Below are 18,545 nucleotides of genomic sequence, written 5' to 3'. Positions count from 1 at the left end.
CCATATTTGTATGCATTCCTTTTTTCTGAACTTCATGTAAAGGGCTATGTACTAATAGTTTTCTTTTGTATCTTAAATCTTTTGCTCAACATTCCAATTACAAGGTTTATCCATATTTATGTATACCCGTAATTTGTTGGTTTTTATTCCTGAGTAATATAATAGTCCAGTATAAGAATATATCATGTTTTTGTTGTTGTTCTATTTTTGCTAGGCAAAAAAATATAAACCCTCTTTAAGATCTAAGAGAAAATAAAACTTGGTGTGAATCTAATCATTTTACCCAAAGCTTTATTTGAAACTGTATTTTTATAAAATAAGAATCTCTCCAGAGCAATATTCCTCAATAGAACTTTCCATGATGATGGAAATGGTTCAAAGATCACTTTCTAGGTTTTCCTTTCCTTTTTTCCTTAGAAATTTTTTCTTTCTATGAGGTCTTTTATAAAGTTATTCTGCCTTTGGAAATCAATTATATTTTATTACTTTCCACAAATTAAAGGTGAAAGGCAGCATAGAATCTCTCATAGAAAAATTCGTTGAGGATATTGTTACACTTAATGCTTTTCATAGGAATTCTTAAAACAGCAAAGCATTTGCACCTCATGTGAGAGGAATAACTACCGAGCACAATCCCTGCATGCTTTGTCCCTGTTAGGCTGTCGCTACAGCTGTCCAACAGGTGCACAAGTGGTTTTTCCTTTTTAAAAGTAATTGCAAATAGGCTTTCTGTCTTCACTCACTCAGTAGGTGGTCCTGAGCCTTAAACGAAACAAGGAAGTGGCGGAACAGTCTCCTTGTTGCTGGATTCTGTAGAGATGACCACTTTCCAGAATTAGCAAAACTGATTGCCATTTTCTACTATTGCAGAATCGAAGCACACGATCTATTGCTTGGCAAAAGTAGATGAACAAATGCTCAAAACTTGGAAAATATTTCTGTGATGTATTACTGAGAGCATTAATCAAACACTGGAGCAAGAAAAGTGACAAACTTAGTGGCAGTAAAATAAAACATGTTTGGTTACCTGAGAATGTTAAACTCGATGTTTACCTAAAGTACAAATAGAACAACAGGTTACTCTCTATTTTTGTTCTGTAAGGAGGAATTAGGTAATCAATTTATAAAAACACTAAATAATAAATGATCACAGAAAATTTCCAAATTAGTTCATACTTTCTGTAAGCAAATACTTCCTTCCACTTGGTCCCTTCCTTGATTAAATTAGAAAAAACTAGGGGAAATGCCTGCTAACAGCCTGGCTTGGTTTAGTCGCTGGAACTAGGGGTGACTGGGTAGTAACTGGCAGCTCCTACTAGAAAAAGGTGGTTGGGGAAAATTTCTACAGAAAAAAAAAATGGTACATTTAGGAAAGGAAGAAGGGTTATAGTGTCAGATTACAAGGCAATTCATATAGTAAAAGTTGGGAGTAATATAAAATTTACATCAATCACTTTGCTTATTAATAGCAGGCTATACAGAAAACACAATTGGGAAAATGGGTTACTGGCTAAAATGTGATTTCCAAAATGTTGTACCTCTACCAATGTGAGCAGCCAAGAATTTCTTGTAACCATAAAATAATGTTTCATCTTACCAGAAGAGATTTCATAAGCTTAATAGCATAAATGGAAATTTAAATTCAAAGCCAAAATTCTTTTGGTATGAAGATACAAAGTATGAAGAGAGTGAAAAATGAAGACTTTCAATTTTTAGGAAAAGAGCCAGAATGTTTTATATTTAGGTATCTAGTGAGTCTTACATCCAAAGCTTCAATTCCACTGAAATATTTGGAAGCCATTCTCACTGAGCTGGCTGATTCCCCGTACAGAGAATGAATAGAATCATCTCAGCTCTGATTGACTGAGCACAGCAATTTCCAAAACAGGAAACTATCTGCCTGGGACATATCAACACCTGACCCAGCAATTTCCTTTTCTGAATGCATGTATTTATATTAAACTGGAAAACATTTCTGAACATTTCTTTACAAGCTAGAGAATCATGCTTTTGTTAATGTTTCACAGTTTATAGCATTAAATGAGAGCAAACATAAGCTATAAAAAACGATTTCAACTTAATCTTTTTTTTTCTCACCCTCAATGTTTATGAATAATCAAGAAAAATATTTATGGTACAATCTATCTTGGAATTTATCACAAATAAACAGCCACAGGAATTCTCATGTTTGTTATTAAATATGTACCAATATTATGAACTGAAATAGATTGTATATTAGAATAGGTAATTCAGAACCTCCAAACCTCTGAGCATGAACAGGGTTATTTTTTGGATTAAATTCTCCTTATTCCAAAACCGAAGAAAAACACTTTATAGAGTGTTTGATGGATTTTATGAAGCAAACATGCTCATCAAGCTGAAGATCTGAGGTAATAAACAATGAGGGTTGAACAGAACAATCTGTGGTTTATTTTTCTGTTTGTCTCCTCCATTTAAAAAATATACATATAAAAAATAAAAAATAAATAAATAAATAAATACACACTTAACAATAACTGAGCTTATACTGGGAGGGAAAATATTTTTAATTATTGAAGAGGCCATTTCAAAATGCCTTTAAAATGACATGTAAGTCCTTATAGGTATAATATCTTCATAAGCTGTCTATATCATAGGATTAAATTTTGCTTTAATTCAAAATTTCCCTCAATAGTGTATTTAATACACACATACACCCCCCCCAGGTAATCATTATATATATGTTATATAAATATTACATGTGACAGTTTTGACAATTTTTCTCTATTCAAATCTATTCTCCATCACTCTGATTAATATCATTCAACTATTAAAACATTAAATTCATAATTTTAGAGATTGCTTTATAAGGGATAATTTATTCTGGGCTTTGGCACAAACCCATATATTAAAGTAAGTCACAAAAGTATTTATTAATAAAAGGGCATATTTTCTCTTCCTTTCAGCCTTCATGAGGAAAGAAACGAACAAAAATCACTAAGTACTGAAGAATATGAAGACATTTCCATTTATGTGCCAAGGGGAAATAATATTGAAATCTGAGCTGGATTACGTATTCTGCTAATAATCTGGTAAATTATACAAAATTAAGTTATCTAATAAAACTAAATTAAATTTGATAAATATTAACTAGTTATTTCTAAGCCGAAAAATCCACACCATAAATATTCAGTGATTAAGTATTACAGACAAAATGCTATTGCTGCAGGAAAGCTAGGAGTGAGTGCAGTTGTTAACAAGGCTGACTTGCCATTCTTAAGTAGATTGCCTGGCTTCCCTTTTCTGCAGGTAAGGTCAGAAGGGAATTGTCTGTGGCTGTGCGGATGCATCGTATCAAAGTACAGGAAGGTGCTCCTGTCTCTAGGCAGATTCTCACTAAGGTACTGTTGAAACCCTGCAGAAGAATACATCAGTCAATGGAGGTGTTCTTTCAGTATCACAAAGAGCTGGTAATCTAGCTTGCTGGCTTCCACATCCAGATTTGCCATTGAGTTGCTCTGATAAATCAGCCCTCAGTTCAGCAGTCTAAAATAAAGGCAGCTTTGGTGCAGAAATGGTCGTAGGTTTTGTTTGTTTGTTTGGTTTTGGTTTTTATTGAAGTATAGATGAATTACAATAGTATATTAGTTTCGGGTGTGAAGCAGTGATTTGATATTTTTATAACGTTTCATGCCACACAGTTATTACAATATTGACGACTATTTTCGCTGTGCTGTTCATTAATTCCAGTATGACTTACTCATTTTATAACTGGTTGTCTGTGCCTCTTCATCTCTTTCACTTATTTCACCCAAAGTAAATATACAGAAATCATTTTTATACAATAACAAACTATGAGAAAGAGAAATTTTTTTTAAAATTCCACCTACAATTGCATCAAAAAGGTAAAAATACCTAGGAATAAATTTAACCAAGGAGGAGAAAGACCCATATTGTGAAAACTATAAAACATTTGATGAAAGAAATTGAAGATGACACAAATAAATGGAAAGATACCCTGTGTTCTTGTATTGGAAGAATTAATGTTGTTAAAATGCCCATACTACCCAAAGCAATCTACAGATTCAGTGCAACTCTTATCAAAATATACATGGCATTTTTAACAGAACTAGAACAAACAATCTTAAATTTGTAATGGAACCACAAAAGACCCCGAATATCCAAAACAGTCTTGAGAAAGAAAAAGAAAGATGGAGGTATCATGTTCCCTGACTTCAAACTATAGTACAAAGCTATGGTCATCAAAACGGTACAGTACTGGCACAAACACAGACCAATGGAAACGAATAGAGAGCTGAGAAATAACCCCACACACATATGGTCAATTAATTTATGACAAAGGTAACAAATTTAATTGATCTACTTAAGGAGCTCCAAAATCCCTGGCTATGTGACTAAGGAAGTACATAATTAAGGATTCTGGTCTTCCAGCATGGGAAAGCCCTAGGCTAAAAAAAACTCATCATAATGAACACAAGCCAGAAATGAAACAATTAAGTGTTACATACAGAAGTTTAAAAAGAAGATAAATTAGCCTAGGAAGAAATACTGAGAAAATATGGTCACCTAATGATCAGCATTAGTTTTGGTCAACTGAAACGTGAGGTTCTATAAGTACCCAAAGATGTAGAAGTCAGGGATGACTTGTTGTTTAAAGGGCAGTAATATAAGTAGTACTATATATTCAGAACCTAACTATGTTTTAAGCATTATCTGAAGGCAATTTATGCATATTAATTTATACACATACACCTTGAAAGGTAGAAATTGTTGTCTTCTAAACACATTAGCAAACTGTGGCACTGTGGCATTCCTTAATTTTCCCATGGTGACACAGCTATTTAAGTGGCAGAGTCAGCATTTAAATCCAGATGTATTCTCACTCTGAACCCTAGAGTTGTCACTCTAGGTTACAGGAGATTGATATAATCTGGGTCTTGATACTACTGCAAGAGGAAGACTTGTTGGATAATTGTAATAAAGAAGACACAATTTATTCCTTGGATGCTTTATCCAGAGAGATGTTGTCCCTGCGGCTGAGTAATCAGATGCTGTTCATCAGTGAAAAGCCCAACAGAATGCCAAGAGAAAGAGAGTCATTTCAGGGGCTGAAGCAGTTAAGGGTACATTACCTTCATGAATTTCATGCCATGAGTGTCCCATGGAAGATATCAGACTCTATATGAGGCAATCTTAAGGATTTTAATGGCCAAAGCTGCACAGACTGCTTAAGGAAAATGAAATTATAACTTCAACTTATATTTGCATTGCTGGTATAGTCACTGGAAAAGAATGGGGTTCTTAGTTTACTGCACAATGAAACAGCTACCTGAGATGTTGTAAAAAAAAATGTAGATATTTGTTAGTGACCATATGTTTTTATGCCTAAGTCTTCCATTAAAATATGGGTCCTAAGCTACGTTCCCCAAATCAGTAATTGACATTCCACTGAGTGACACTAATTTCACTTAGTTTAGTATTTTAAAAAAGTTAAATGTAACAAATTTTTACCAAATGACAGTATCTCTGAAAGAGAAAAATTTTTAATATTTTTGCATATTTAAAAAACAGAATAGATACTATAGCATAAAAAACATAAATATGAAATTGAAGAGCTCTCTTTGTGTGAAAATAATTACTTGGAAAAATACATCCTTAGTTGTATTACAGAAGGAACAGAAGTGATATAAATAAACTCACTTATTTTTACATTAAATAAATAGGAATCAGTGTCATGAAATGAAAAGAACAGGAAGCCTAGGCTTTAGTTCCATTTCTTACACCAACTAGATCCTGAATAAGTTTCAAAAACAAGAGGATTGGATTTGGTGATCTCAAATGTTTTGTGCAGCTCAAAGAGTCAATGTGTCTCAGTTTCCTAAGACCAAGATGAGTAGCTTACAAAATATTTTCTCAAGCAAGGGTAGAATCATTACCGCTTGAGTCACTGAAGTGTTCACTGGACAAGCTACTCATGGAGGTACCTCACGAGAAGATCCTTTCTTGGCTCAGTCCGAACAACATGATGTAATGTTTTAACAGGCCCCACCTTAGCCTGGTGGAATCACTTTATCAGTTGAGTTCTGGGCTGACAGCTATACAAGGGCATTCAAAATGGACGGTATTTGAGATTTAAAGTTCTTTTATTATGTTGCATGGGGAATTTGGAAAAAATCAGAATTTTAATTGTATTGAGAAGTTAAAAGTATCACCATCTATCCCCACTTAGAGCATTTTAGTGTGTGGTGTGTAAAACACGCAGTTGTGCAGAAAAAAGGTTTACTTGGCCAGGAATTCACAACTGATGACTGGGAAAGAAGTTCTAATGAACTTACAACTCATTATCATGATACACTTACACAGTTACTTTTTTTAAGGAAATCTTCTTGAAACTTTTTCCAAGCAAAGTGGAAAGACTGGCATTTAGCCATAATGGAAGAATCACCATGTTATAGTTTTCTGTGTGGGTGGAGGAAATTGCTTTGCACAAAGACAACAGGAATATTCCCTCAATGAAATAATAGGGCAAAATAAAGTAAATAAACACATTTTGCTGGCACTCCCTCCTCTCTCTTCCTGATCATCTCTTACTTTACCTGTGTTGCTTTTAAAACCGAGAAGTATATGCAAGGAAAAACAGATTACAGACATGCAAGTATCCTTGCTCGGCTTTTGCTGAAGTTTCAGTTTTCTCACTTTGAAGTTATAAGCCAATTTCCTTCACATTAAAGATTTGGGAGTTTAATTTTTAGTTCAGAACTGTAGATCAGACAATCAGCCTTTATGGTTCGATAGGCCAAGTGTATTGTTTCCTTCCTACACCCGCAGTCCAAGAGATCAGGAAACATAAAGAATATTTATTCTTTACATTTCTTTTGGTAGATCATAAACATAGTTCAGTTCAACAAACATGTACCAAATGCTATGCTAGGTATGAAGCTTAAAAAATAATGATTATTGTGCCCATAGAGCTTCTAGTTAAATAGATATGTAATTGTAGTAGTAGTCATAATAATAAAGCCTAACATTTATTGAGTGATTCCTGTGGTGCCAAGTAGCAGTCAGTGTTTTAGGTGAATTATCGCATTTATCATCCCCTATAGATGATTACTATCTCCATTTTACACATGAGGAAATTGAATGCTAGGAGAAGTTTAGTAACTTGTCCAAGGTCACACTTGAAATGAGTGACAAAACGGCATTCAGAATTTGGTCTGTGGATTCTGGAACCTCATCCCCTTAATCAGTAGCTTAAACCCCTGGGAGTGAGTGCATCTAATAAGAAAGGGAAGGGAAGCAGAGACAGTTCCCAGAAGGACCTGGCAGTCATTATGGCTCTGGAGATATTGTCCTGTTAATTCTACAGAAGAGGCAGTGAAAAAAAGATAAAGGTAGTCTGAATTCTAGGACTTCATATGGCATCCGACCAAGCTTTGATCAGAAAATAATACATCATTTTCCGTCACTTTATTCTCTAATTTAGATATTTACAGAGCTCAAGGTGAAATGCTAGGAGTTGAACAGGGAAGACCATGGCCCCATCCGCATAGATCTGAATGTTCTGGGAATTCACACAAAATCCAGAAACTGAATTTCCAGGAATTTGTAAAAACAAAAACAAAATGAAAACAAACCAACAAAACACTGCAAATATTCAAGCATAATAACTCTTACTGCTATCTTTAGAATATATATATATTTTAAAATATTTTTTCTTTTTTTTTTGCTGAGGAAGGTAATTAGGTTTATTTATTTATTTAAACAGAGGTGCTGGAGATTGAACCCAGGGCCTCGTGCATGCTAAGCATGCCCTCTCCCACTGAGCTACCCCTTCCCCACCTAGAATATATTGTTAATTGGAGGGTTTGAGCTCTTTGCAGAGAAGAGACAGAGAATGTGGCTACATAGCAAAATTAAAAGGTGAATTGAGGTAGATCTCAATATATCTTAACAGTTTTTATAACATTTATAAATAATATGTAATTAAGGAAGACACGTTGGAATTTAACCAAAGAATAAATATTTTTAAAAATTTCTAAAGATGATAATTTTTAAAAATCCTGTCTGCTACAAGATTTTCAAGGTATATTCACACTATCCTTAGAGGAATCTATTTTATGGGAAAAGCTTGACAGTGAGAAATTATATTTTTTGGGATGAGACACTAACAGGTCTGGTAATTCAAGGAAAGATACTGAGAATCAAGAACCAAACACAAAGATAGAAAAGGCTTATGAATTTTTTTTTTATTATTGTTTGCCGCAGGACAAATAGAGTTTTCATTTTTATGATAACTCCATGTTAATGAGGATTTCGTAAAGATTAGAGTCGAAATTCAAATTTAACTATAGTTGTGAATTTCACTAAAGCAGTCCTTAATATTTTGTTTGTATACAACTTGCTTTTTTTTTTATTACATCCATAACCATGACTAACAGATGATATTGCACACAGACCACTTTGGGATGTGTAAAAAGAATGTATATTCTTTTAAAATCAATAAATAACAAAGTATACTTATAAGGCTGATTTTTCTGAAATGACCTTATCAGACATAAACAGTCCAATACTCCTTCTCTTTCACGTGATTGCTGTATATCATCAAGCTTGACCGTTTGATCTATTGAGGCCACTGCTACAAATAATTTTAGAAATGCTCAATTGAATACAGCCTTCAAATTCAGAATTGCATTAGAAAAATGTACTATTTGTCGAACTTCACCCTTTGAAACTGGGCTTAATTTTTGGAGTAAAGCTAAAATCAATGAGCCAAGTCTTCTAAACAAGATGGATTACTTGTAATGCAAAATGAGCTGCTGCATCTTCAAAATAAAGAGACTAATTCTGATATGAGGCTCTGGAAAGTGGAGCAGTGATGGTAGGCGAGGCATGTTGCAACAACGATTTGCTTGGTTAACAACGTTTAGTGGTTGATCAGCTAGATTACCGACTGAGGGTAGAAGACATCTGAGTAGCGTATTCATGGTGAACTCAGCAGAACAAATAGAATACACAGTTGAGCTTTTATTTGAGGATATACTCACTTGGGTGGAGCAATCATTGCTTGTCTGGGCTGGACTAACCAAAATGACGAGTTTTATAGTGGGACAAAGAGCAGTGAGAAGTTTCTGGGATTCTGGTGGTAAAGAGGAAGCTTCTGTGCATTTTTTTTTTCATTTGCAAATATTTAGTTTATGTCAAGATTTGATTATTGGGCAGACTATTTATATGCACTAAACTTTCTCTTTTTTTCCAGTTTTTTTTTTTATTGAGTTATAATCAGTTTACAATGTTGTGTCAATTTCTGGTGTACAGCACAATGCTTCAGTCATACATGAATATACATATATTCATTTTCACATTCTTTTTTCACCATGAGCTACTTCAAGATATTGAATATATTTCCCCGTGCTATACAGTATAAACTTGTTTATCTGTTTTATATATACCAGTCAATATCTGCAAATCTTGGTCTCCCAGTTTATCCCTTCCCACCTCCCTCCCCTCTGGCAACCACAAGTCCATATTCTATGTCTGTGAGTGTGTTTCTGTTTTATAAATAAGTTCATTTGTCTTTTTTTTTTTTTTTTGATTCCACATATGAGTGATATCATATGGTATTTTTCTTTCTTTTTCTGGCTTACTTCACTTAGAATGACATTCTCCACAGACATCCATGTTGCTGTAAATGGCATTATTTTATCTTTTTATGGCTGAGTAGTATTCCATTGTATAAATATACCACAACTTCTTTATCCACTCATCTGTCAATGTACATTTAGGTTGTGTCCATGTCTTGGCTATTGTAAATAGTGCTGCTATGAATACTGGGGTGCAGGTGTCTTTTTGAATTAAGGTTCCTTCTGGATATATGCCCAGAAGTGGGATTGCTGGATCACATGGTAAGTCTATTTTTAGTTTTTTGAGGAATCTCCACTCTGTTTTCTATAATGGCTGCACCAAACTACATTCCCACCAACAGTGGAGGAGGGTTCCCTTTTCTCCACACCCTCTCCAGCATTTATCATTTGTGGACTTTTGAATGATGGCCATTCTGACTGGTGTGAGGTGATATCTCATTGTAGTTTTGATTTGCATTTCTCTGATAATTAGTGATATTGATCATTTTTTCATGTGCCTATTGGTCATTTATATGTCTTCATTGGAGAATTGCTTGTTTAGGTCTTCTGCCCATTTTTGGATTCAGTTGTTTTTTACTTATTAAGCCATATGAGCTGTTTATATATTCTGGAAATCAGACCTTTGTCAGTTTCATCTTTTGCAACTATTTTCTCCCATTCCGTAGGTTGTCATTTTGTTTAAAAAAACAGGATCAAAATAAAACCCATGGACACATCCACACATCCTGTATGTTCAGTAAAATGTGCTGCAACTTACTTGATAAAGCTATCTTGTATGAAGAGCAGCTTTTCCTTACCTAATATTTGTGTCTGAAGAAAGTGCCACTCATTTAATCCTTTTGTTGAGTAAATATTTATTGAGCATCTACTTTGTGCCCCTGCACCATAGTAGACATGGGACACCAAGGAGTGAACAAGACACATGGTCCATGCCTTGTGGGAAGTTGCAGTCAAGTGAGTAGAGTTTTCACCAAATGGCAAAGAAAAAACAGAATACGTCAAGAAGACATGGATTTGATAGAGAACAAGGATTATGTTATGTGATCGAGGTGGAAGTTTGAATGAGGAGTCTTAAACTGTTCTGATGACAGAGAAACTCTGAAAAGGGCAGGGGGATCTCAGGCACAGAGATGGTAAATAGTGTGTCTTAGAAACATAGATATCAAACTCTTCTTTGATTTTAATTTGATTTTAATTGGAAGCCATACTATTCTGTTATCAGTTAATAGAAATAGTGAAAACCTGTTTTTGGAAACATTATTTTAGAAAAATCCATGTGTATATAGCACTTGGCACCATTAGCATTTTGATTTTGCACATTCACTAAATATTTTTCAACCAAACACTCAAATATTTCCAAAATCTTAATGACATAAAAAGAATCTGCAGATAATTTGATCACTTTTCTGGTGCTCAAGACACTGATGTGTGGAATGAATTGAAGAGAAGACAGGCTGGAGTCCAAGTTACTATTTGGGAAGAAAATGTAATAGTTTTGACAATTGCTTGAGGTTGGAGTTAATAGTTTTCTTTCATTTATGTCTTACAGATACATAATTTCTGTCTTTATATTTTACTATTAGATAACCAAAGTATGTAAGCACTTCAAAAATTTTACTGAAGTTCTATATTCTTTAAAAAAAATCTAACTTATTTTTGTGGACTACTTCTAGTACGTTATTTTCTATAGTTTACAGTGTATGAGATATTAGTTACAGTGACTTTTGGGCCCTGTCAATAATATTCTGAGGAAAGACCAGCATTGCCTTTCTTCCCTTCTTCCCTCCCTCCTTCTTTTTTGTCTTCTTTTTCCTAATGGTTTATAACTCACAGAATAAAATAAATACCTACGAGTCCATACTGAGGTAAATAATGGAAGAAATAAATAAACAGAGGAGAAAAGACAGCTATCCCTTATGGTAGAATTCCATTTAATAAACAGAGAAGGAATGATGGAAATAGAAAATCACTCTTAGGCAAACATCCCAGTAATATTTATTGGATGCACAAAATCACTCATTGACAGATGCTAGAATTGGTGGATATAAGAAAAACAGTGATCATACAGTCAGCACATCTTCCCATAAAGTATTTACTCATTACAAGGACAAAATAATAAATTTCAGTAAAGAATCACAACAGACATCACCTCAATCTCATGGTCAAAGTTAATGACTAGTGCTATGGGCTGAATTATGTCTCGTGCCCAAATTCATATACCCAATGTGACTGTATTTGGAGATAAAGTTTTTACTGAAGTAGTAAGATTAAATGAGGTAACCATAAGTTTGTTCTCTATGTCTCTGAGTCTGTTTCTGTTTTGTAGATCAGTTTATTCGTGTCCTTTTTTTCAGTTTCCACATATAAGCAATATCATACAGCATTTTTCTTTCTCTTTTTGGCTTGGTTCACTTAGAATGATGATCTCCAGGTCCACCCAAGTCACTGCAAATGGAATTATTTTATTGTTTTTTATGGCTGAGTGATAAAACAAATTGGCATCATATACCTCCTGACATGATGCACTGGAAAGGACACAGCATCAGTTCTCTGGTTTTCTTGCCAAACATGCATAACCTCAGTCAAATCCTGAGAAAGCAGCAGATGTACCTAACTGAGGGGCATTCTGCAAAATAAATGGTGAGTGCTCTTCGAAAGTGTCAGAATCTCGAAATACAAAGGAATAACCACAGATTGGAGAAGACTAAGAGGGCATCACGGCTAAATGCAATGTGGAATCCTGGGTTGGATTCCTGGAACAGGACAAGGACATTGTATGAAGTCATGTTGATGTTCTGGTTTGATAAATATGGTATATTTATATAAGTTGTTATATTAGGGGAGCTGAGTGTACTGGAACTGTTTGTTCTATTTTTGCAACTCTTTGTAAGCCTAAAATTATTTCAAAATAAAAAATTAAATATAAATGAATGCACTCACATACTCTTATGTGTGTGTGTGTTTATCTCCTGAACTTGACCACTTCTTGCTACCTTTATTGGTACCAGTCAGGTCATCTCCTGCTTAAATTACAGCATTGGCCACCTAAACATTTCCCATATCTCATTCCTAGCTTCCGTCAGTTAATTTTGAACCTACTGGTCAAAGTGACTGCATTAAAACCTAGTCAGCTCTGTCATTTCTTAGCTCAATATGACCCAATGGCATCCTATCTCACTCAGCAATTTCAGTGGCATACAAGGTCAACCTTTCATGATAATCTGATGGCATTTGGCCCTTTCTTCTTTGTACTACCTCCATAACCAACCTCTCTAATCTCATTTCCCACTCTTTCTTCCTGGTTTACTTTGCTGCAGCCATATTGGCCACTTTGTTGTTCCTTAAACAAAAGTCAGACATTTTTTCATCTAAAGGTCTTCACATTTACTGTTCCCTCTACTGGGGATGCTGTTCCTCTAGGTTCTTCATGTCTCATTCCTTCACTTCTTTCAGGCCTTTACTCAATGTCATTTTCTTATTAAGTCTCTGATTATTTTCCTTAAAATACAAAACGTTCCCATCACCAGAGTATTCTGTATACACCTTCTCTTTTTCTACAGCACTAATCATTAGACGTGTATTACATTTTACTTACATTGCATATTGTCTTTCTCTCTCTTAAAAATGCAAGCTGAAGAGAGCAAAAGTTTTACCCTTTTTGTTTTCTGATCTATATCTCCAGTGCCTAAAATGGTATTGTAAGACACTCAAAACATAGTTACTGAATAAATGCTTGCATGAATGGGGAGTAATCACCATATAGATTGAATTTAAGCAGTGGGATAAAGTATAAAAAGGAAAGGAGAAAGGACTTTGGACCAAGACTTGAGAGTTTCAAACTTGGGAAAGAAATGCCTGCAGAGAAGTCCAAAATACAGTCACCTGAATTAATGATCTGAAAGCAGACAGCAGCTCAGGAAAAAAGAGCACAGTCAACTCTTAATTGCTATTTGGAATTCAAGAGCCATAAGGAAGGACTTTTAGTCATCTATGAACATTTCTAAGTATCAAATGACATGCAATGTGTTTGAAGATGTAAATATAGTGAGCTTACAATCCGTTGGGAAGACATTTTTAAACAGATGAATTCAAAGAAAATTAATAACCTTAATTATGCCTATGTATAATGTGAATATATAAAAAGATTCTTGGTCTAATCTAAGTGTGAAGGCATAAAGAAAAGAGTCTAGGAACACTTTCAAGATGGGGTAGAATTTTGGCAAAGAAATATTGGGTAGAATGTAGACAGAATGATGAAAGTAGTTTTAAATATGTCATTTAAGCACTGAAACATTTATTGAATCAATGTAATGATTTACAAGTAGAGATAAAATTTAGTTCAAACTCTTTTTTTTTATCTTCATTATAAACTCCTCAAAGGAGTAAACTGCCCTCTTGACTTCCTATCAACAATTCTTAGTTCCCTGGACACCTAGCTTTCCTTTCCCCTGTCCGACTAAAACTACTTCCTATGGTTACAGTTAGCTGTGTTGATCTGATAGATGCATTGATTCTTCCTCGGTCCTCATGCCCTTTGGTTCCTCCAGTGCATTGATGCTTGTGTCCAACCCACCCTTTGACATTATCTCTACCTTTATTTTGTCACATTGCTTCAACCCAAGATCTCTTTCTACTGCTCACTTTCTGTTTCCTCTTTCTTCTATCAGATGAGTTCTCCCTTCCTTCCACCCAATTTGTTTGTTTCAGTTAGTGACACTATACTCTCAGTTGCCTACGGTGAAAGAAAAATTCCAATTTTAAGGCAAGACAAAAAAAATTTAAACATAAAACTTTTCTTTGTGCTTTTCCCTCCTCCCTCCCGTCCAGTGTGCCTTGTGCCTCTGTATTCTGTGTTAACCAGACCTCCCCAATGGCAGAAATACGCTTGACCATAAAGATCAGTTTTCCTTCTGGTGCCAGGCATGTAACTCCTTAGAAGATAACATTCTTTCTCAATCCTGTAAGGGGTCAGGACGATGCGTCTCTTGCTTTGAACATGCAGACATCTTTAATGAATTTTCTGTAAATGCCAATACATGATTTCCCTTAAAGATAGTAATTGGTGCAGAACAGGCTGGTCAGACAACCTGAGGAAATGCTGGGCTCACATTATGGAAGTTCTTAGCTTAAATACTCACTTTTTATCTTATTAATGTTACTAGCTATGTTACTTGTATTCTGTCTGTTTTGCAAGATTAATATTTCTTGCATTACCAAATTTGTGGCTGAGCTTCCAATAAAATTAATGATGATTAGGGGACTTGAAAAGATTGATCAATACATAGTTTTATAAGATCAGGGATTGTAATAGTGTAATAGTGTAACTCTAGATATGGGAAGAAGGAAAAGAGGGAACCATTTCCTGGACCATCACAGACAAGTAAGACAGGCGGTCCAGAGGCTTTTGGCCACTGTTAACAGGGCTTGGTCCAAGAATAGCACATTGAATGATCTATCAATGTAATCCTCACCTGACGTAGGAATGAGCATTCTTAGTGCCATGGGACAAACTGGTCACAAAATGCCTCCCAAAACTTGGTTAAAATTAAGAGTGAAAGGTAGGGGATTATAAAATAAAGAATGTTGCCCACCATCCAGTTCTACAAGAATCAAGTGATTAGCCACTGCAGTTGCTGACCTCAGTACAGTTGAAAGGAATTCAGGGCGAAGATCAAGATGAGATACTTTATGCTCTGGGAAAACCACTGATCTTCAGATAGTTAGATACTGTCAGGAAAAAATTTTATGAATTTGCATCTCCCATACTTTAAAAAACACTAAAACCATTAACTAAGATGTATGTTCCTTGTGAATAGCAGGGACCTTCTACCAACATGTGTGCTTGATTGCAAGTAACCCCATTCACCAAAATCATGTATATACTGGCCTCCCCCTTTACTTCTTTGGAATGGTTCTCAGAGATTCCTGGGAGGCTGTCTCCTGGGTTATGGTCCTCACGTTTGTTTGAATAAAATTTTCCATTTCTTTCTTAGATTGACTATTGATGAATTTTTCATAGATACCTGTATTTAACAATTAAAAAAAATACTATATAAATTCATAATCTCTGATTGAAGGGACCCTTTGAGACTCTCGAACTGGCGTGTCTCTCCTATTCTCCTGGCTATGCCTGCATCTTTTTGGTGTTGTCTTCACCCAGTGGTTTTCCAGCCTATGCTTGAACATTTTCAATGACGGTGAGTTTAATATCTAATCCCCTTTTATTCTTTTCCCACATTGCTAAATCCTGTTAGTTCTTCCCTAAGGTTACTTTTCATTTTTAAGTCCTACTTCTCCGTTTTCACCATAGTCTATTAAGATGCCTTGTTTAGGCCCTTACCATGTCATAATTACTTCAGTATGATACGGTTGCCTGACTGAGTCTCCCCAATTCATCTCAGATTTGGCCCAGACTCACTATTCTTTTCAAGATTTTATTTTACTTTACATACTTTAAAATACTGCTTCTGTCTTATTAGTGTTACACTCACAAGATTTAAATGGTTTCCTATATTCTACTTTCATTAATCTAAACTCCTCTGCTTTCTAGACGTTACCCACCTTATTTCTCATTGATGTTGAAACACACCTTTTCTGTGGTGTGTGCATAAGCAAGTGTGTTTAGGTGCTGCCATTATCTTGTTCCTAATTTACTGCCCATCGACACCTTATTATGTCCATCTCTCTATTTTTATCTTTATTGCCAACACAGGAAGTAAAAAGAAGCACTTTAAATACTCATTTTGGGCTAAAAAGAAAGCTTAACAACACTTTTCCCACCAGAAATGGTTTTTCCCTTTCACGCTTCTGCAAAAATTGAAGGGTTGCTTGGGATCATAAAATAAATGCAAATGTCACCAGTTTCTCCTGTCTGGAAGGCCTTTCTTGGTAGAAGTCTTGGTAGGGTCTATTGTGAAATAACTGATTTCTGATCAAATCAAGGAATAAGAACAGAGCTGTATACTGATCTAGGTAAAGCATCTTACAAATTTAACTTGGGTGTTTTCCCTTAAAAAGCACTGACTCTACCAAATGGGTACCTTTATAAGGAACACTGAGATGAATCTAAGCATATGATTATTACAAAAGCGGGTGAAATATTTATCATATACTTAAAAATTGTCATTGACCTTAACTTCATATTTTTAATGGTTGTAGGTCTTCTGAAATATAATAAGGAAGAAAAATCCAGAATATCATTAACCTTTCAGTTTCAGGGTATCCAGAGCTATGAGGATTTGAAAAATACCCATGTGGAGGTAACAAGAAAAGAAAATGTTTAGAAAAGAGAAAAGAAATACGAAAATGAATATATGTATATTCATGCATGATTGAAGCATTACGCTATACACCAGAAATTGACACAACATTGTAAACTGACTCTACCTCAATAAAAACAAACAAACAAACAAACAAACAAATAAATAAAGATTTAGTACCTGCATGGAAAAAAAAAGAGAGAGAGAGAAAATAAAGGCAGGAATTTCAATCAACAGATATGGGAAAAGAACAGTCTACTGATGAATAAATAAAAGAAGATGGGCTAGTAAAAGATGAAATGTTCTCAATTAAAAATACCCAATAAAATGTTAAAAATAAATAAATAAAAATACCTGATAAAATTATGTTTCAGTGGTTAAGTTCTGAAATATTCCAAAATGAAAAAACACAAAGAATGAGGTTCTAATGACTGATTGACTACACCAGACTGCTTATCAAGTTCAGTCCTGCACAGTTAGAAAAAAACACACTCCTCTTACAAACTTGGCTCAAGATGTTGGCTCAAGACCAGCATGACTTAATAGCTGTAATTTGCATTTGAATGCAATTAACTGGGCCAGTACTTTGGGGTAATCAAGCTGTGTGCAACACACATATGCTGCAAACTCAGTAAAGTCCAAGCACTGGAGAGAAGGGTCTTTATTCTTTGAATTTCCCTTAGATGTGGAACTCAAGTCCAAGACTTTAAATGCAATTTTAGACTTTACACTCTGATTTTAAGGGTGAACGACAAAATGTAACTTTCATTAAATTGTTTATTTTTCATAAAGAATTTAGTTACCTGTCATTTTTTTTTTGTCTTAGGAGAATAATTTCACTGTTTCTGTAAAAGTGATTTATGTTATTTTTAAATTTTCAAGTATATGTGAAGAAAGAAAAACAGGAAAATTCCTCAAACCTTTATTTTCTCAGATAAAACTCTAACCAATATTTAAAATAAACATAAATGAGAAACATGTATATAGTTAAAAGTTGCTTTTCTAGTAATGGTATGAGCCATTAAAAATAAATTTACAAGATGTTTAACTGCTTTTTATCATAAGGTAAAAACTACTACTATAAGTATTTAAGTTCTACCTTGTGTTACTTCTTTTTCTTTCTTTCTATGGCAGGGAGAGGTAATTAGTCTTTTTAAAAATTTTTATAGAGGTACTGGGGGTTGAACCCAGGACATCATGCATGCTAAGCATGCACTCTGCCACTGAGCTACACCCTCCCCCTCACTTTGTGTTACTTTTCAGTTATATATTCTTTATATGCAAGCACTAGCAGCATAGGCTGAGATTTTCCAAGCCCAAAGAATAAAATGTCTAATGAAACTAACAGTGAAGAACAAAGAACCCAGAACAGGGAGTAAAGATGCCTGGATTCTTATTTAGCTTTTTACTGTGCAATACACATATATGTTGGGAAAGGGAGGGGATGGGTGCAGTGGTCATTTCTTATCTCAGAAGCTGTTTCCTTATCTGTAAAATGAAAAGAGTGAACTAGAATTGTAAAATGCCTTCCATCTCCAGAATCAATGAACCCTAGCTTACATTTAATGGGCACAGCTACTCTGGTTTCTTTCCTGACAATCCAAATGCCACTTTCAATAGACACTATGGTCTGGAAATAGGCTCT

Source organism: Camelus dromedarius, chromosome 11, assembly GCF_036321535.1.
Source record: "Camelus dromedarius isolate mCamDro1 chromosome 11, mCamDro1.pat, whole genome shotgun sequence".
NCBI classification, from domain to species: Eukaryota; Metazoa; Chordata; class Mammalia; order Artiodactyla; family Camelidae; genus Camelus; species Camelus dromedarius.
Note: the sequence above shows the minus strand (reverse complement) of the source record.